We start from the raw sequence: 21348 nt of genomic DNA on the forward strand, positions 1-21348 counted from the left end.
GGGCCTGAAAACAGATGGGTAGCCAGTGAAGATGTTATATCACACTGCATGGGGGAATGTGTGAGGTCAATGGGACCTAGAATAGCATCACGATTTGGCCAGATAGTTAAATAAAGTACAACACTTATATTTTACCTTTCTTCCACCATGGTATTCATGTGCTCATACACCAGCCTAAAATCTCAATTTAATGCAGGGCTTTCTGCTTGGGTTTTAAATGCATGATCATGGCAGATTCCCTTTACACGTGCTTCCTTTTCCCTGTCCCCTGTCCCCTTCCTTTTCCCCTTTATCTGAGTCTTCCATATGTTTCATTATACATCCACTAGATGGTGCTGTGGTCTAGCTCCTCTTATTGCTGGTTTTTAGTGATGTACGAAAGGTACTTACCTTTTGGGGATTATGCTGATGGTGCAGGGGGAGGAGTTCCATCCCTCCCCCTGGAATCCTTGACAGGGGGGGAGGCGCTCCGTTCCTCCCGCTCCCAGAATCCTGGCCGGACGGCTGTGCTCCGCAGCGATTCTGCGGAGCTTCCGGCCGGCTCCACCAGCAGCTGGACATCCGGCCGCTGGCTAGCAGGGCCGCAAATGGCGGCTGCCGTAGCCGCCACCGTTTGCGTCCCTGCAGTCAGCCGCGATAGGCTACGTAAATCTTTACGTAGCCTATCACAGCTGATTAAAAAACAAACGCGCGTACGCAAATGGCGGTGGCCATGGGCACTGCCATTTGCGTCCCTTATTTTGGCACGTCTTAGTCTACGTAAACATTTACGTAGACTAAGACGGCGAAAATAAGGGGAACGCAATTAGCGTAGCATCTACACTATTTGCGTTCCCCTTATTTTCGCTGTCTTAGTCTACGTAAATGTTTACGTAGACTAAAACGTGCCAAAATAAGGAACACAAATGGCGGTGGCCATGGCCGCCGCCATTTGCATATGCGCGGTTTTTTTTTTTTGTTTTAAGTCAGCCGTGATAGGCTACGTAAACATTTATGTAGCCTATCACGGTGTTTTTTAAAAAAATCTAGCCGTGATAGGCTACATAAATCTTTACGTAGCCTATCACTTTTTTTTTTTTTTTTAAACCTGGAAATGGCGGCGGTGGCAGCCGGTCGAAAGACCGGCTGCCGCAGCTGCCGCTGCCGAACCACCGCCGAACTGCCGCCGGAGCCACCTCCACCAGGAAGATCTGCCCCAGGTAAGTCCCGTCCCGGGGGGGGTGGCAGGGGGTGGCGGGCCATTCTGCTACCGATTTTGGGGGGCCGAACGCACTGGCATTCGGCCTCCCCGAGATCCGTGGCAGAACTTTCGTACATCCCTACTGGCTTTCCTCTTTCCACAAGGGAACTCAAGCGGAACTCAAGCACAGTAATTTGATAGCTCATCATATCTGATCTTTTAAGAAAGGGAATAAAGGTCATTTAGTGTGAGCAATGCCCTTGAGGTTGCCGACATCATCTAAAGGACCCACAAACATCCAGAAGTAACCAATCTCAATAGCACGATAAAAGCTCCATGTGAAGAAGCTCAGGGTTCAAAACTACTCTCCAATCCAGGCTTTGACCAGACCTAGATGTTTAGCAGGAATGCTACACCATGTACCCTCATATATGTGCCTCCACATGGATGTCTATGTGTATGGACACCTCCTTCCATTCACAGAGCTCCCATGGTCAATTGGGGCAGCTGTATTTTACAGCTGAATACATTTCAAAGTTAGGGATGTAAAGCTGTTGTAGAATCACGTTCTTGTTATTCCATTTAACAGGCCTGTGTGTGTTTGGGGGGAGGGGGTGGCTTAGAAGCAAAATAAGGTTTTCTCCTGCATGCACTAACTGGGATATTTATGTTATAGTAATAATAATTAATGGGACAGTAGCAGTTGCTTGCACCGGACTCAAGATCAAGAACTGATTACAAATGCAGAGGGATGAGACTGCATATTAAACATTATGTGAACAAGAATGGCTCTGACTTAAGGAGAAATGCCCGGTGATCTGGAAACTACAGAGCTAGGTTGAAATTACATATTGTATAGCATTTATGAAACCAGTGGAGGAAAGTAGTTTTCCTTTCTACACATTGCAACATTTTAATAGTGATACTATCTATGCATCAGATTAGACAGGTGGTTTCAAGCTACTTTTGGATGAGCTCAAATCCAGCAAGAGAGATCTGTTTTAACAATATAAGAACATAGGAAGAGCCCTGATGGATAAGACCACAGGTCTATCTAGTGTATTCCTAACTGACCATAGAGATTTTAGAGGCAGACAAGTACCGATATTTGTGGTGGTGGTGGTGGTGGTGGGATCTATGCTCTACTTACATTGTTGGTAGCTTAAAAATGGTAGGAGGACCTAATCTTGGTGATCAAAGATTAGTCCTCACAGGATGTAGGAATCTCATAAAGCACAGACCTCATTTTTGTCCCTTAAAATGAAGGGTGTTTTGTGTTTCTTCTTCCTGGAAATTTTCCGGTGGGGTGGGGGTGGAATAGGAAGCACACACACACACATGCACACACACACACACATGCACACACACCACGGAGGTCTCTGGATAAGCCCTCTGCTCAATTAAAGATTGATAAGGTGTTCTAACTATTCTTCATCTCTTTCCTTCGTACTGATGTTTCAGAGGGAAGTTCCCTCCCCCGCCCCCATCACAACTATGAAAAGATGGAACCGATTTTCCATTTGCTGTTTTCTGCTTTATTTACCTCCATTACATGTTTCCTCCCAGTTCTTTCCCTCCCTCCAATCTGTTCCTTTTCAGTCCCTCCACGTGTATGTATTTGTCATGCAGCAGAGGAGAGCTCTGGATGACACAGGAGATTAATGTACACGGCTGTTTCAACTGTGATTGCATACCAAACAGTATCCTTTGCTTTTCTATCATCACTAATTTCAATGCAAAAAAGAGAAAAAGAGCGCCTTACACTTCAGTTGTTTTAATCTTGTTAAAAATATTTTCTTTTTCTGCCCTTATGAAGACCAACTGCAGCAAGATTTATCATGCGCCTGCTAGTTGTACACAGAGCTGAGCTGAAATTTCTCACAAAACATTTTTCCTGAGAAAATGTCTGAGAGTTTTGTTTTTGTTTTTAATCACCCCCATAGGGAAAAAAAAAGGAATTATGATTATTATTTATTACATTTCTATACTGCCCAATAGCCAAAGCTCTCTGGACAGTTTACAAAACATTAACACTTTAAAAATGAAAGGCCACTTCGCAGAATTTTCTCTGAATATTCATTCTCCACCATTAACTTGTTCTGGTGGCGACCATCCCTTCCACCCTGCACAGTGCCCCAGACTCATGCTAGGTTGGGGCATTGTGCAATATGCAAAATGGTGGCCAGGCTGCTACCGCTTATACCAGCAGCAACAATAACAACTCCTTAGAAGTGTGTGAGGTGGTGTGGGGGGGGGGAGAAAGAGAGAGAGAGAGAGAGAAGCTTGCTACTGGCACCTCCGAGAACCTGTTTGACAATTGCTCCTCCCCCTGGAGAAATTTGGTGAAATGGTCCCTCCTCCAATTTCTTTCCCCACAAATAGGGTGTGGACATTTGCTCACAGCTCTAGTGTATCCTTTCAACCCTTTGGCTGTGTGTGTTCTGGATACCTGAAGGACCACTTACTTCCATTCAGACTTCTGCAGGTGTTAAGATATTCATTTCAGATACTTTTCTGGTTTCTCTAACCATCCGAGGTGGGGCTGGTGGATACCAAGGACAGACCTCTTTCAGCGCTGGTGCCCCTGGCTGTTTATGAAATGTCATCCCCAGGGAGGTCTTCTTCACACCCCTCATGTTAGGTTTCAGGAACCAGGTGAAGACCGTAAAACAAACAAACAAACAAACACTTCTCAAATGGAAACACCAAGGCTCAACTCCAATGGCAATGTTCTTCTGCTTTTGAAATTTATGGGATTTTCAGAAGCCATAGCATGTTACATGGGAATAGAGGTCTTCTCAGTTAAAAAATAAATTTACTGGATATGTCCAGGTGGCAGGGCATATCAAAAGTAGCTTTTAACAACTCTAATTTGTTTATTTATTTATCTATCTATTGCTCTAAGAAATTTTACACAGACAAATCCTTTGTTGGACACTTTTTACAGACTAAAGTATAATTACCTGCATGCATGTATAAATAATTATGATAAATGTATTAATAAAATGCCATAATAATAATAATAATAATAATAATAATAACAACAACAATAATAATAATAACAACAACCACTGCAAGTAAAATAATAGAAGGTCTTAGGCTTCAATCCTATTCCCATGCATAAATAAACATGCATAAATTGCCTTCATTCATAAATAAATAAGTTTGATAATGTATATTAACACAATGTCTTTATAATAACCACTGCAAGTAAAATAATAGCAGGCCTTAGACTTCAATCCTATTCCCTTGTACTGTTTCTTCTTCTTCTTCTTCTTCTTCTTCTTCTTCTTCTTCTTCTTCTTCTTCTTCTTCTCTCTCTCTCTCTCTCTCTCTCATGACACAATGCATCTCATGAAACAATGCATCTTATAGCATTGTGCTGGTAGTAAACAAAAATCAAAGAAATAAACCTACATAAAAGATTGTAACGTGTTATTTGTACTTATAATATTTAAAATAAAATATAATTTGCATAATATCATCTATTGCAAAAATCATATTTTTTTTAAATACTAATTGTATAGAAACTTGTGTTTTGCATAACATTATCTAACACTGCAATCCTATACACGTCTATTCAGAAGAAAGCCCAATCAAGTTCAATGGGACTTACTCCCAGGTAAGAGTGTATAGGACTGCTGAGTATAATAGGTCTTTCTGACTAATGCTAATATTTATTTACTCATTCATAATCATTATTTTTTCTCCTACTTTGATATGTCTTGCTCTGACCTGATTTGTATATAACTGAAGGGCTTCCAGGTAATCAAATTCATAATAAAATCAATAATAGAACATAATGGGTGTTGAGTAATCAAATTTGATAAAGATATGGGCTTCTCAAGTGGTTGGAGTTTTTTTGTGATCATCAATTTTAATTTTGTTAATACAACTAGGGATGTACGAAAGTCACTTAACTTTTCGCGGATTCTGTTCGTGGGGGGGGAGGCGCTCCGTCCCTCCCCCCAGAATCCTCAATGGGGGGGAGGAGATCCGGTCCTCCCCCCCAGAATCCTCGACAGCTGGCTCTGCTCTGCAGTGGCTCTGCGGAGCGGCCAGCCAGGGCTGGCCATAGCCGGATTTCCAGCCATGGACTGGCTGGTATGGGTGCAAATGGCGGCCGCTGTAGCGGCCACCATTTGCGTCCAGCCAGGCAGCCATGATAGGCTACATAAGTCTTTACGTAGCCTATCATGGCTGGGCAAAAAAAAAAAAAAAATGGCGTACACAAATGGCAGCTATGGTGGCTGCCATATGCGTTCCTTATTTTTCCCCATTTTAGTCTACGTAAATATTTACGTAGACTATGACAGAGAAAAAAAGGGGAACGCAAATAGTAGGGATCTATGAAAATCACTTACCTGTTTGCGGATTATGTTTATTGGGGGGGAGGAGTTCTGTCCCTCCCCCCGGAATCCTGGACAGTGGGGAGGCGCTCCGTTCCTCCCACCCGGAATCCTCCGCAGCCGGCTGTGCTGTGTGGCAGCTCCGTGGAGCAGCCGGCCAGGCCCAGCCAGCAGAGAGCCATCCGCAGTCGGATTTCCAGCCGTGGAGGGCTCTGGGGAAAAAAAAAAAACCCCGCATACGCAAATGGCGGCGGCTATGGCCACCGCCATTTGCATATACTTTCTTTTTTTAACCCAGTCGTTTTAGGCTACGTAAGTTTTTACATAGCCTAAAACGTCTGGGTAAAAAAAAAAAAAAGTATATGCAAATGGCGGCGGCCAATGGTGGCATAGCCTATCACGTGTGTGTAAAAAAAACAAAAAAAAACCTGCAAGTGGCGGTGGAGGCAGCCAGTCGGAAGACCAGCCGCTGCCGCTGCCTGGAAGATCCGCCCCAGGAAAGTCTCATCCCGGGGGGATCCGCGGGGGGGCCGGAGGGTGGCAGGCCATTCCGCCACAGATTTCAGGGGGCTGAATGCACTGGCATTCGGCCTCCCCGAGATCCATGGTGGAATCCTCTGCAATCCTTAGCAAATAGCATAGTGGGAGCTATTTGCATTCCATTTTTATTTGCCGTTTTAGCCTATGTAAGTATTTACGTAGGCTAGAACGGCAAAAGTAAAGGAATGCAAATAGTGCCCACTATGCTATTTGTGTTCCTCCTTTTTTTGCCATTTTATCTTATGTAAATATTTACGTAAGATAAATCGGTGAAAAATAGGGAACGCAAATGGCGGCTGCCGTAGCCTCCGCCATTTGCGTACGCTGGGTGTTTTTTGGGGGGGTTAGCCATGATAGGCCATGTAAATTCTTACGTAGCCTATCATGGCTACAAGGATGGCAATGGCGGCGGCAGCAGCAGGCCGGCCATGGCCGGCCAGGAGACCAGCCGCCACCTCCGCCAAGTCCGCTGCATCCGCCCCAGGTAAGTGTCATCACAGGGGGATTCTGCGGGGGGGTGGGGGGGCAGGGGGCCGTTCCACCATGGATTCCAGGGGGCCAGATTCTAAAGAATCCAGCCCCACTGGAATCTGTGGTGGAATTCTCTGCCATCCCTAAATACAACCCAGATAATGTAATGAAGAGAACACCTACTGTGCCTCAGCATCAAAGATCTACTCATTTTAAAGCAGCAGTTCAGAAAACTTTCCCCCTGAGTAATGATTTCCAGTCATAACTTGCCTCAATGTCATGTATATTTCATTGCAGTAACATCTTCTTCAACACCTGAGCAAATTGTCCCCCCCCCCACCCTTAGGTCATGTTTTCTTTATTTTCTGGTCTTGATCTTTGACTGGATTCAGAGAGCTTTTGAATAAATTAACATCATTTCGGAGTTCACCAATTCTTTGTTTGTTCTTCACCAATTTAGCCAACTGTCAGTCCTTCTAACAGTGGATTTATGGTGAGTTCTAACTGTTACTGAGCCAAAATGGGTGGCTGAGAGATTAGAGGGATTTACAAACATGTCATGGGAACACCAAGGTTTGCAGAAGAACAAACACATTAAAAAGGGGCAAAAACCAACCACCCAGTCAACAACCCAAAACAGCCTAATTAGGACTAGGGATGTGCAATGCTAGGAATTCCATTCTGTTTAAGTCCAATGGAATTCTGCAGTGTTTCCATTGCGAGCGGAGATGGGTTAAAGAAGACGCAGACAACAAGCTTGGGTTGAAAATTGGGCCACATTTATTGAAATAGCTGCAAAGGGGTAACTAGGACGGGCATCTAACTGTGTCAGCGGCTAGCTGGCACTTCTTGGGCAAAAACATACCCAGCCTGAGGGGTGGCAGTGATTTCACCATCCCTCCGGACTGCCCCTTCTGGGGGAGGTAGACCTTCCGGTTTCACCCCCAACCCGGTGCCGCGAAACACCTGGGTGAGTGAGTAGGGTTGGTCTCCCAGGCAACCCTTATCCCCCCGCCGAGCCGCACAACCCGTTCGGGGGGCTCTCAGGCGTTACCTGTCACCATAAGGTGCCTCTGCATGCACACCATCCCTACTTTCCTGTTTTGCCTCTCCTAGCCGCCACAGGAGTCACAAGCCTAGAGCTTGTGAAACTCCCCCAACCTGCACAGAAGAACTTCCCACAGGCCCCTTTGCAGATCAGACAGACATATGTTATTCACTAAATGAGACAGGCGGACACCGTCCTACCTGTAACGCTCCCTCCATGTCCACAGAATTCCCTGGCGGGTGGTGCATCCATCACCTCATTCACCTGGCAATAAGCCATTTCTCTGTGCACTTTCCAACGTGCCCTGCCACTGGCAATGTCATTCCATTCCTTCCCATTGATCCATGGGAGCAGTGAGGGCTGCAATAGGCTACTTCCGGCCAGGTATGCCAGACGACCTGTATCTCAACCAAGGCCTGTTCCATCAGGTCCTCGCCTGGCTTACAGCCGAAGTCATTCCCTCCAATGTGCAGCACCTGGACCAGCGGAGGAAGACTGACAAACTTGGTGGGACAGAGTGAGGAGGGGACTCCCACCGTATGCTACGTCTATGGAGCCACTGGATCTTAATGTGACAGGGTGACAGAAGCTGAATTCTGAAGAAGACATACAAGCTCTTCATGCAGCTCCAGACATCGAAACGTGCCCATGTAAGAGCACCCGTACCGGCGTACAATGAGTCTGCTGGTCTAAGGAAGAAGCACATTAAGGGAAACTACACAATTGCCCTTAAGTCAACAGCAAACCGTTGAAGTGATAAAAACGGAGGCCCCACCTCAGACCCGTGCATGCCATAATACCCATAAGGTGCCGCCAGAGCATAATCCATTGACTTGCGGTTGGCTGTGGGCCACTGCCGTGCCCTTGCCATGCCGATTAATTTGATCACCAAATATGTAAATGGATTACTTTGGGCCAGACCTGTACCTTGCAGCAAATCAAGGCCCTCCGGGACAAGTCGGCCTTGTGAGCCCAGACCAACCCTGCATTCCGTTAGGGCTGCTACTTGGAACAGGGAAACGTCTTATTGGAAAGCTCAAATGGAGGGCCATTACCCCCGGAGCCCGAAAGGGGTATCCAGAGAGAGAGGGTGGTTAATTTACTAATGCAGGCAAACATCTGCGCCCAACACTATCTTGCATGCCAAAACCTAAATTCTGACATGGAGTCAGTGAAACCCACCTTTGTGGGCTGGAAGGCTAAATGGCCAGCTTGCGACTTATGGTCCCAAATGGTCTGTTGTTCCTTATGGAGGTGTGAAATTGTGGCCAATGATCTATAGATAAGGGCCATGAATCCTATCGCTGAGGTTTTGCCTAATGCGCGGCAGACACACCCTGCTCTGTCGCAGGTGGCTTCTGTATGGAGAGCCATGGAATGCAGGCTGGCATGCCTGGCTTCAGTATCCCGATCTCCCATAGTACTGCAAGGATGGGATCTGGGAATGGAGCACCCACGGGGCTAAGGCCCGGAAGATGCTGACCTAATTTCATGACAAGGCATCGACAATTGGGTTTGCCTAACCCAGCACATGGTGGACCCAGAACCAGGTGTTGTAATACTGACTCTGGAGCGTGAACACACTAACACATGACATGACCCTCCAATTTCGGGAGGACGGAAAATGAATAACGTGGTCATGTTGTCATAGCGAAGGGGGGGTACTGACTTGGCTATAAGGTTATCCCTCAATGTGCTTGGCGGGGGCGGCAGCCTCCACTCTACAGGCCTTTACCCACTGCACGATTCGACCTGCCCTAAGAATCTGAAACCCCTTGGGGTAGGGGCGGAACCATGTGAGTCCGCAGTCTGGCTTTGAGGAGAGGCTCACGCTTCTGAAAGGAGGTGCCATTAAAGCCCTACTAAGTTGAAGCCATGCCTGATGTATCACTAATTGGAGCTGTGCCTAATGGACCTAAAAATTGTCCTGAGGGAGGTGAGAATAACACCTAAGGGTATCGGATTGGCTTCACCGAATGTTGCTGTGGGAGACAGGCCCTCAGCCTTTGTGAGCTAAGGGGCACTGAAGTAACAGAAAAGGGGAAGCAATACTTGCGTTAGGTCAGAACAATGACCACCATCTTTGGACTCCATGTAGTACATGCCCATCAGGGACCCGTGGCCGGGATCCCAGACAAAGACAGCTGCCTCAACGAAGAGGTGTGACACACTGAGCAGAGATGATCAGGGATCTCGTGATAATTGACTGGCCCTCAGAAAAGAGAGGTTACGAATCAGGATAAACTCCCTAGAGGATTTCCTGGGCACCATTTTGAGAAGGGAGATCCCTAGAATAGCTAATGGGGTGTGGAAAAAAGAGGGGGGGCTAAAACCCTTCTACCAGTACTGCATTGTTAACCTCTCCTGAACCTGTCGAAGCCTAGCAAGGAGAAATGTTGCTTACGAAGTAGGGATGGTCTATGTTGACCTAAAGAAAAAATGCTAGGAGGCCCTAGAACCTAGCATAAACCGTGTTCCAAGTTAAGACTCGTTCCCCCAGTTGGGTAGTGTCTTCAAGCCGGAGTATCAGCGCCAACCTTACTAGGCATTGGCCATCCAGAGCTTCCTACTGCCTCGGCTTTTCCAAGGGGACCCTCCCCTCCTGAGCATTGGACAAGAGGTGCAAGAGTGCTGACTGCTACAAGGGAGCCTTCACGATGAAAACTGCACGTGTGCTGGGAGCATGTGCCCATTGGGGCTTTACTCCCAGCACAGATAGCAGTGCGGAAGCAGCGGACCCACCATAGGCCGAGGGCCAGTGCGGGAGACCACCTGGTGAACGTGGCCACTGCCGGATCTGTTGCGACCCCAGCTGGGAAGGAGTCAAAATTGGAGTGAAAGGTCCTGGTCAAACAGGTCCTTACGCAGAGAAGGGCAATGGCGGCCCTCCTGCGAGAGGCCTAAAGCCATTCGCACACCTCCTCGGGCGAAAGACATTATGAGAAGGAGTAGCCCTGGTGACAATACAACTCGCCAGATTAGCATAAGGATCTGATATGCCCCTTACATGGATGTCCAAAACGGGCGGGGGCAGGCGAGGGATCCTACTTAATCCAGGAAAAAACCCTGTAAGATGATGCATTAAGCGGCTGGGGTTACTGGGGTGTGACTGACGGAGCTGCAGGCGGCCCGAGCGTCATATAGGGAGATGACATTGGGAGGGACAGCCGCCCCCAGGTAGGTAAGCTAAGGCAGCAACCCCCCAGCCCTAAGGGTCATCCGTCTGAACAACTGGGGTGAGGTGCAGTCATCTCACCCATATCCAGGGCAGCCGTGTCTGGGTCCCCGGGAGCAAGGGAGGCGATACCACTTGCATTGCTCCTGATGGAGATGCCTCATGAGGGCGGACTGCCTTCAGGTGTGCTGTGTCGCCTGGGCGAAACCCCAAGGAGGAGGATGTTGCTTGGATCACTGCTGACGGAGATGCCGCAGGAAGGTGGACTGCCTACAGTGGTGGGGTGCTGCCATGGTGAACCTGCGAAGGCGAGATGGAGGCCTCAATGGCGTCCAGGTGCCCTGAACCCAGAGACGCGCTGTACCAATCGTGGGCACTCTGATCCCCAGCTGGAAAAAACCGAGGTTGTTGCTTGTGCGCCCAGGAAAGATAAGGCAGCAGAAGGGAGGAGCTCCGCTGAAGGCGGTGAGCCTTCTGGAAGAGCCGATGAAGAGGAGGTGGATGCCTCAATAGCATCCAGGCGATCTGAAATAGAAAGGAGCAACGAGCGTTGGGTCTGCTGTCATGTTCGCTTGTGCTGGACCACTGAGGATTTTTGTGCCTGGCCAGGGGAGGAGGAGGGATCCCCGAGGAACGCTCAGCAGCTTCCAAACGAGAAAAAATTGATGCCAGTACCGGGTCTGCGTCCACATCAGAGTCAGAATCGGGCCTTGGCAGTGGACTTTGGGGAGGGGGGTGGGGCCCTGCCATTCCCTTTCTTACCACCCTGGCCCTTCTTAGGAGGCATGATGCAGGAGGTGAATTAAGCAAGCTATCTGTCAGGGTGGACACTGAGCCCATAGGATCCCAGAGTAGTTCTAATGCTGAGGAAGAGCAGTCGCTCCTGGGAGAGGAGCGCGCTCCTCTTTCCCAGGACCAACAGCTGACGGTGTTTCCTCCCCCCCACATTCCTAGTTTTAGTTAGCAGTCAAGGGAGTGACCGAGCACAGATAGCAGACTTAGTGAAGGCGCGCACTCAACGGTTGCGCCCCGAGGATCCAAGGGAAAAGGGGAGGGATTCTCCCTAGTCCTTATATTCAGGGGTCTGCCAGTAATTGCTTTTCAAACGGGGACCAACTGTTCAACTTAGGGCATAGGTACTCTGCTGCTCAGATCTAGTTGATACCTGTAGAGTTGTTAAGTTGCAAAGGAAGAATAAATCTTTGAAAAGAATCCCTTTGTCTATGTCTGGACTTGGCTACTGGATTAGACTGAGAGAGCCCTCTAAGGAGCTCTTGACACCATCAAAGAGTTAATAAAGCCGCTGGGCACCCCAGACAATAGGCAGCCACCCCACAGTCTTACGATCTGTGGGTATGAGTTCCAGACCGAGACAGAGAGGCCTGGGGATGAAGATGGGAGCGCTGCGCTACCGTTTAGATAGAAAATCAGATTTTCAAGAGGCGCAGCCAGGGGCCAAAGGTGATGGGAGCTGCGTTTGAGCGTGGGCGCCCACAGCCGAGGGCACCCTGTCACGGGAGGCGCCAAACAGGCAGTCGCCGCTGTTACGCAATTTTATTAATGAAATATTTAATAATCGTAATTTAATGATTTTTTATTATTTTTTTATTATTAATATTAATATTATTATTTATTTAATTAAAGCTTTCTTTTCATGCAAACATAGGAAGCTGCCTTATACTGAGTCAGACCCTGGGCCCATCTAGCACGGAATTGTTGACACTGACTGGCAGCAGCAGATCTCCAAAGTTTCAGGCAGGATTCTTTCGTAGCCCTACCTGGAGACGCTGGGGATTAAACCTGGGGCCTTCCTCATGCCAAGCATGTGCTCTACCACTGAGCCGCAGCTCCTCCTATTTTTTTTTTAATTATTATTATTTATTTATTTATTTATTTATTTATTTTTGGGTGGGAGGGGGAGACGTCGCAAGCCCGTGGGAGGCGACCAATCGGGCTGTGATATACACGCCCCGACTCGGCTCAGCAGCCAGGCGCCCCTCCAACAGGCAGGCTCGGCTGACCAGTGGGGGGGGCAGTCAGACCGTCGCTTGGAGCGCTGCCGCCAGCAAACACCGGCGCCGTGCTCACCCGCCCGCCGACGCCTCCCGCCGGGAGCAACACCTCAGGGAGGCCGGCAAGGCGAGGAGGAAGAGCAGGCCAGAGTCCCTCAGCGTGACTGAGGAGAAAGGAGGGGGCGGGCGCACTGCAGCCTCAAGAGCCAGGGCCCTCAGCATGCGTGACGACACCGGTCTCCAGCAGGCCGGCGTCCTTCGTCGTTTCTGGCGGAGCTGCAGTTCTCTCTAGCTGCGTTGAGCCAGAGAGCTGAGTTTGAGAAGGGGGCTGAGTTTAAGGCAACTCAGCCTGCCCCTCCTTGCATGGTGGTGCCACTGGGGTGCACCAATCAAAGGCCCCTGCGTCATGCCACCCCACCCACCCGCAATGCCCCCCCCTTTTAGATTCTGGAAATATTTTGCCCATTTGTTTCATGTTCCACTATTTATGCAAATTTGCCCTTAAAAAGGGAGAGGGGATCTATGAAAGATAGGAAGACTAAAAACCGAGTATTCTAAAAATATATTTAAGATAACATTTCAGCATTCACCCTCATCAGTAGCTGTGCTCTTAACTGGGTATCGGGATCGGCAATTTGGAATGCCTGGAGATGAAAGTTCCTTCAGAGAAACAAACAAACAAACAAACAAAGGCAACAACAACAACAACCAGAGGTATGAGTGGTATTTTGCTTATGAATTGTCCTCCAGATTAAGGCCATTGAGACTAAGAATTCTCTGTCTATATATCCAGAAATGAATCTGCCCTTTTTTCAAGCACATCATTGCCTTTGTTTGTTCTGTTGGACTCGGAAGCTACTGTAAATTCAAGAGACTATGTGAAGGAAAGCTAAAATGTCTTGCAACAGGCTTCTTCAGTTTTTTGGTAAGAATTGCAGATTTGTGGTTACAGAACCTTGTTCTTAGGTCTTTTGTAGTTTTCCCTACACATTGGATACAGGTAGATTTGTGATTGTGTGCAATTGCCCAAGATGGGAAATACCCCCCCCCCAAGCACAAATTTCAGGATCCCCACCCCAAATACTTTTGCAAATTCCCACCTTAAAAAAGAAAAAGAAAAAAGACGGGTGGGGAAAGGGGTGGGAATCCACATATTGTCTCAAATCGCTAGATCAAGTCAATGCCAGTGCGAGGAAACAGAATGAAATACGCAGGGTCAAACTGGAAAAAATCTGTCAGGTTTTCACTCACTTCCCTTGAATTCTCATACATTCCTAATTAGTACTGCATGCTAGCTGCCCCATCACATTGAGGGTCAGTTGGAAGAGAAAGGTGGAAAACTGGGCAGGCAGGAAACGGATTAGAATATCCTGGATGTGAGCACTGATATCTGGAAGGCTGCATTCCTATTAGATGTTCAGAATACACTGCAATATCTTCTCCATCGATACAAGCACACACATCCGTTCACAGACACCCTCCAACCAAACCAACCACATCCACACACACTTTATTCACACAGCTGGAATCGATACTGAGTCCCCTTTGCAAGCAGCATAGAGTGGGGGAAGTAGGGATGTACGAAAGTTCCGCCACGGATCTTGGGGAGGCCGAATGCCAGCGCATTCAGCCCCCCGAAATCGGTGGCAGAATGGCCCGCCACCCCCCACAGGACGGGACTTACCTTGGGAGGATCTTCCTGGCGGCAGTGGCTCCTGTGGCAGCCCCGGTGGCGGTTCAGCGGCTGCCGTGGCCGGTCTTCTGACCAGCTGCCACCGCAGCCATTTCCAGTTGAAAACAAACAAACAAACAAAAAAAGTGATAGGCTACGTAAATGTTTATGTAGCCTATCACGGCTGACTTAAAAAAAAAAAAAGCACGCGTACGCAAATGATGGCGGCCATGGCTGCCGCCATTTGCTTTCCTTATTTTGCAATATCTTAGTCTACATAAACATTTACGTAGACTAAGACGGCGAAAATAAGGGGAACGCAAATAGCGTAGACGCTACGCTATTTGCGTTCACCTTATTTTCGCCGTCTTAGTCTATGTAAATGTTTACGTAGACTAAGACGTGCCAAAATAAAGAACGCAAATGGTGGCGGCCAAGGGCGCCGCCATTTGCGTACGCGCATTAGGGATGGCGGAGAATTTCTCCCCGAAACCTCGGGGGGCCGAGCGCCAACGTGTTCGGCCCCCTGAACAAGTTTCGGGGAGAAATCCTCCGCACCCCCCCGCCCCCCGCACCCCCTCCGGGACGGGACTTACCTTCCCTGAATGTCCCTCCCGGCGGCGGGTCCGGCTGGCAGTTCATCGTGTGTTCGAGCAGGACGGGAGCGGCAGCCGGTCTTTCGACCGGCTGCTGCCGCCGCCATTGCAATCAAAGAAAAAAAAAAAAGTCCCCTGATAGGCTACGTGACGATTCACGTAGCCTATCACGGCTAGATTTGCAAAGTCAGCTGTGATAGGCTACATGAATCGTCACGTAGCCTATCACGGGTGACTTAAAAAAAAAAAAGTGTGTACGGGTAATGGCGGTCCCCATAGGGAGCCACCATTCCCGTTCCTTATTTGGTCGCTGTAGTCTACGTAAATGTTTACGTAGACTACGGCGAAAATAAGGGCAACGCTATTTGCGTTCCCCTTATTTTCGCCGTAGTCTACGTAAACATTTATGTAGACTACAGCAACTAAATAAAGAACGCGAATGGCGGCTCCCTATGGGGGCCACCATTCGCGTACGCGCTTTTTTTTTTTTTAAAGTCACCCGTGATAGGCTACGTGACGATTCACGTAGCCTATCACGGCTGACTTTGCAGATCTAGCCATGATAGGCTACGTGAATCGTCACGTAGCCTATCAGGGGACTTTTTTTTTTTTTTTCACTTTCGTGTTCGCGGCCGGGTGAGGCGGCAAGCCTCCTCCCTGGCCTGAATTTTGGCCGGGCGAGGCGGGAAGCCTCCCCCCCAGCTTGAATTTCGGCCGGGCGAGGCGGGAAGCCTCCCCCCCCGGCCTGAACTTCGCGGGGGGAGCAGCGAAGCGCTCCCCCCCACCGCGAACAAGCTGCGAGAAAAGGGAAGTGACTTTCGTCCACCCCTAACGCGCATGTTGTTGTTTTTTTAAAATCAGCCGTGATAGGCTACGTAAACATTTACGTAACCTATCATGGCTGACTGCAGGGACGCAAATGGCGGCAGTTACGGCCACCGCCATTTGCGTCCCTGCTAGCCAGCGGCCAGATGTCCGGCTGCTGGCGGAGCCAGCCGGTGGCTCCGCAGAATTGCTGCGGAGCACAGCCGGCCAACCAGGATTCCAGGGGGGAGGAACGGAGCGCCCACCCAGGCCAGGATTCTGGGGGGAGGGATGGAACACCTCCCCCCCAGCATCAACATAATCCACAGAAAGGTAAGTCACTTTCGTACATCCCTAGGGGGAAGGGACAGGCATGTGTAAATCAGCCCAATTCAAGCTTGTAGATATTCTCCAAATTCCACCTTGAAGCTCATTCTGACTCAAGTCCATATCATAGAATCATAGAATAGTAGGGTTGGAAGGGGCCTACAAGACCATCGAGTCCAACCCCCTGCTCATTGCAGGAATCCAAGTCAGAACATCCCCGACAGATGGCTGTCCAGCCTCATTTATGTTCCTAAAGGATGTACAAGAGGCAGAAAAGCAAAAGTAATTAGGCAATAAGGCAAAAGAAACCTGAAAACATCTCTGTTAAGTAATCTGCCTTTTTTCTATTTATGGGTTGAACTTTTCAAATGCTTGTAAAAACATGACTCCACAGGCCCTGCTATTTATTTTATGTATTTATTTACAACATTTGTATACCTAGAATCATACAATAGATTAGTAGGGTTGGAAGGGGCCTACAAGGCCATCGAGTCCAACCCCCTGCTCAATTCAGGAATCCAAGTCAGAGCATCCCTGACAAATGGCTGTCCAGCCTCATCTTGAATGCCTCCAGTGTGGGAGAGCCCACCACCACCCTAGGAAATTGGTTCCATTGTTGTATTGCTCTAAAAATCAGGAAGTTTTTCCTGATGTTCAGCCAGAATCTGGCTTCCTGTAACTTGAGCCCATTATTCCGTGTCCTGCATTCTGGGATGATTGAGAAGAGATCCTGGCCTTCCTTTCTGTGACAACCTTTCAAGTACTTCAAGAGTGCTATCCTATCGCCCCTCCGTCTTCTCTTCTCAAGCCTAAACATGCCCAGTTCTTTCAGTCTCTCTCCATAGGGCTTTGTTTCCAGTCCCCTGATCATCTTTGTTGCCCTCCTCTGAACCCTCTCCAGTTGGTCTGCTTCCTTCTTAAAATGTGGTGCCCAGAACTGGACACAGTTCTCTGAATGAGGCCTAACCAGTGCTGAGTAGAGGGGAACTAGTACTTTCTGGGATTTGGAAGCTATGCTTCTATTAATGCAGCCCAAAATAGCATTTGCCCATTTTGCAGCCACATCACATTGTTGGCTCATATTCAGCTTGTGATCAACAACAATTCCAGGATCCTTCTCGCTTGTAGTGTTGTTGAGCCACGTATCCCCCATCTGGTAACTGTGCATTTGGTTTCTTTTTCCTAGGTGCAGAACTTGGCATTTATCCCTATTAAATGTCATTCTGTTGTTTTCTGCCCAGCGCTCCAGTCTATCCAGATTACTTTGAATTTTGTTTCTGTCTTCCAAAGTATTAGCTATCCCACCCAATTTGGTGTCATCTGCACATTTGATCAGCATTCCCTCCACCTCCTCCTCCAATTCATTAATAAAAATGTTGAAGAGCACTGGGCCCAGGACTGAGTTCTGCAGTACCCCGCTCGTTACCTCTCCCCAGCTTGAGAAGATCCCATTGATAAACACTCTTTGAGTCTGATTCTGTAGCCAACTGTGGATCCACCGGATCATTGTCATCTAGCTCACTTTGAGCTAGTTTGCTCATCAGGATATCATGGGGCACTTTGTCGAAAGCTTTGCTGAAGTCAAGGTATATTATGTCTATGGCATTCCCACAGTCCACAAGGGAGGTTACCTGATCAAAAATGAGATGAGATTCATCTGGCAGGATTTGTTCTTGACAAATCCATGTTGGCTTTGAGTAATTACTGCATTGTTTTCAAGGTGCTTCCAGATGGATTGCTTTATGATCTGCTCCAGAATTTTCCCAGGGATGGTTGTCAGACTGACTGGTCTGTAGTCCCCAGGTTCCTCCTTTTTACCCTTTTTGAAGATAGGGACAACATTAGCCCTCCTCCAGTCATCTGGCACTTCCCCCGTCCTCCATGATTTCTCAAAGAGAATAGACAGCGGTTCTGAGAGTTCTTCTGCCACTTCCTTTTTTACTCTAGGGTGCAGTTCATCTGGCCCTGGAGATTTGAACTCATTCAAAGTAATGAGGTGTTCCTTGACCATATGCCTGTCGATCTCAAGCAGCAATCCTGCCCCTTCAGCCTGTACTTCGCCTTTGTCAGGGGGGTCAGAGACCCTCTTTTGGGAGAAGACTGAGCCAAAGTAGGAATTGAGCACCTCTGCCTTTTCTTTGTCATCTGTTATCATTTTGCCATCCTTATTTAATAGCTGAACCACCCTTTCTTTCCTCTGTCTTTTACTATCAGATTGTGAGCACTGTTCTCTTTCATTTTTCATGAAGATCCATGCATGTTTTCATATTTTCCAGATACACGTCAACTGTGTGCATCTTTGAAATGTGCACATTCTTCTCCCTTTTATTAATGTGAATTTGCATGCATTTTTCAGAGGTACATATTTTTGCATTCACGTTTTTTCAAATGTATGGGTTTTGTAAAAAAAAAAAAAGTTGTTTTTTTAAAAAAAATCTGTGAATTGCTTTGCAAACTTGGAAACATTCAGAATTTGATTTGTGTCCAAATCTGTGTTCAGCCCACAAGTTGCAAACTGGACAAATCCGAATAAAAAACAAACTGAAACAAATTTCTCATACATCCATAGGTAGAGTAGAGCTGCTCCTTTGTCCCATTGCCACAATGCCTCCTACCTTCTCCTGCACAGCGAAGTCCTTGCCGGCGGATCCTCCCTGCCACCGTCTCCAAATCCCCAGCGATACGGCCTCCATGGCTGTATCACTGGCTGCGCGGATTGACTGAGGATGCAAATGGCATCCGGGATGCTATTTGCGGCTGTAAAGGCCTTAGTTTAAGGTAAATGCAGCCGTAAATGGCTGCATTTGCCTCAAACTAAGGCCATTATGGCTGCAAATGGCATCCTGGACACCATTTGCATCTGTGGTTTTCACTAATGTGATAGGCTATGCAAATATTTGCATAGCCTATCACATAAAATCAGGGACGTCCCTGCATCCCTGCTTTTACGTGATAGGCTAGGCTACGCAAATATTTGCGTAGCCTATCACGTTAATGAAAACCACAGACACAAATGGCGTCCAGGACGCCATTTGCGGCTGTAAAGATGTTAGTTTAAGGCAAATGCAGCCATTTACGGCTGCATTTACCTTAAACTAAGGCCTTTATGGCCGCAAATGGCGTCCTGGATGCCATTTGCGTCTGGAGACTCACCCTACCTACCCCAGCGATACAGCCCTGGCGGCCGTATTGCTGGGGCTTCGGAGCCGGCCGGCGGTTCTGCGGCATCACCGCAGAGCTGAGCCAGCCGAAGAGTATTCCAGGGGGGAAGAAACGGATCGCCTCCCCCCCTGCAGACCCCCCTCCGGAATGGCAAGTAAGCGTTCTGGCCATCCCTAATTAGAACCTTCATTGGTCTTTTCAAATTTTCACCCCTCAAAGTCCTAGCTAATTAATTTATCTTTAGGTACCAATCTATGTGGCCTCTACTAACTTCAAAGGCTCCAAGATGCCAACAGAAAACCTTTAAAGGTGTTATGGCCTAGCAGTTACACATATTATCACATCAAGTATCCCTTCATTTTTTGAAAAAAATCAATTATATCTTATATCCTATATATATTCTCACACACACACACACACACACACACACCTCACTAGTTACAAAATTCTTCTTTAAGCACGCTCTGTCAAATTCATAGGATAGCTGGGTTGTGAAAAATATGCACTTTTATGCATATTTGCTAGGATTTACATCTGGATGTGTTCAATGGGATTTACTCCTAGGGAAGTGTGAATAGGGCTGCAGCCTAAAACCCTACAAAGACTAGATTCCTTCAGTATATGTCATCTCATTCTCCATTCCATGAGGATGGAAATGATAACAGATAGGTCTATACCAGACTTATTTTACTTATTGCATTTATATCATAGGATGGAAATAAGAGGCTGAATGACACCCAGTGAGATCACAATATCCATCCAGCTCCATCTAACTCAGTATAGAATCTAACTGATAGCAACTCACCATGGTTTCAGAAAAAAATCTTTCCCAGATCTACCTGGAGATGTCAGGGATTAAACCTGGGACTCTCTGCATGCTGCAGCCTTTGTCTCTCATCCCAAATTTTCTCCAATAAGCTTTGGGTGATGTATATGTTTGTCCCCTTCAATCCATCAATAATTATGTAGGGATGGCAGAGAATTCCGCCACGGATCTTGGTGAGGCCAAATGCCAGTGCATTCGCCCCCCCCGAACTCCGTGTTGGAATGGCCTGCCCCCCCGCAGATCCCCCCATGGATCCCCCCCCCCCGGGACGAGACTTACCTGGGGCGGACCTTCCGGCCGGCGGTGGCTCTGGAGGTGGCTGTGGCGGCGGCGGCGGCGGCTGCAGCAGCTGGTCTTCTGTCCGGCTGCCGCCACCGCCATTTCCAGTGTTAAAAAAAAAAATAAGACGTGATCGGCTATGTAAAGGTTTACATAGCCTATCATGGCTAGGTTAAAAAAAACAACAATGACATGATAGGCTACGTAAATTTTTATGTAGCCTATCACGTCTGACTTAAAAAAAAAAAAACACGCGCGTACGCAAATGGCGGCGGCTACAGCCCCCGCCATTTGCGTTCTTTATTTTGGCCCGTCTTAGTCTACGTAAGTATTTACGTAGACTGAGACGGTGAAAATAAGGGGGAACGCAAATAGCGTCTGCGACGGGCCAAAATAAGGAATGCAAATGGCGTCGGCCATAGCCTAGGGATGTACGAAAGTCACTTACCTGTTTGCGGATTATGCTGATGTTGGGGGGGAGGCGCTCCGTCCCTCCCCCCAAAATTCTGGCCGGGGGGTTGCTCCGTCCCTCCCCTCCCCTAATCCTGGCTGGCCAGCTCCGCTCCACAGGGATTTTGCAGAGATTCCGGCTGGCTCCGCCAGCAGCCGGACATCCGGCCGCTGGCTAGCAGGAACGCAAATGGCAGTGCCCATGGGCGCCGCCATTTGCGTATGCACTTTTTTTTTATCAGCTGTGATAGGCTACGTAAACATTTACATAGCCTATCACGGTGGTTTTTTTTTAAATTTAGCCGTGATAGGCTACATAAACCTTTACGTATCCTATCACTTTTTTTTTTTTTTAACTTGGAAATGGCGGCGGTGGCAGCCGGTCGGAAGACCGACCACCTCAGCCGCCGCTGCTGAACCGCCACCGAAGCTGCCGCCGGAGCCGCCACCACCAGGA

This window comes from Heloderma suspectum, chromosome 9 (assembly GCF_057233095.1).
Source record: "Heloderma suspectum isolate Gila_16-S chromosome 9, 16-S_ref, whole genome shotgun sequence".
Taxonomy (NCBI): Eukaryota; Metazoa; Chordata; class Lepidosauria; order Squamata; family Helodermatidae; genus Heloderma; species Heloderma suspectum.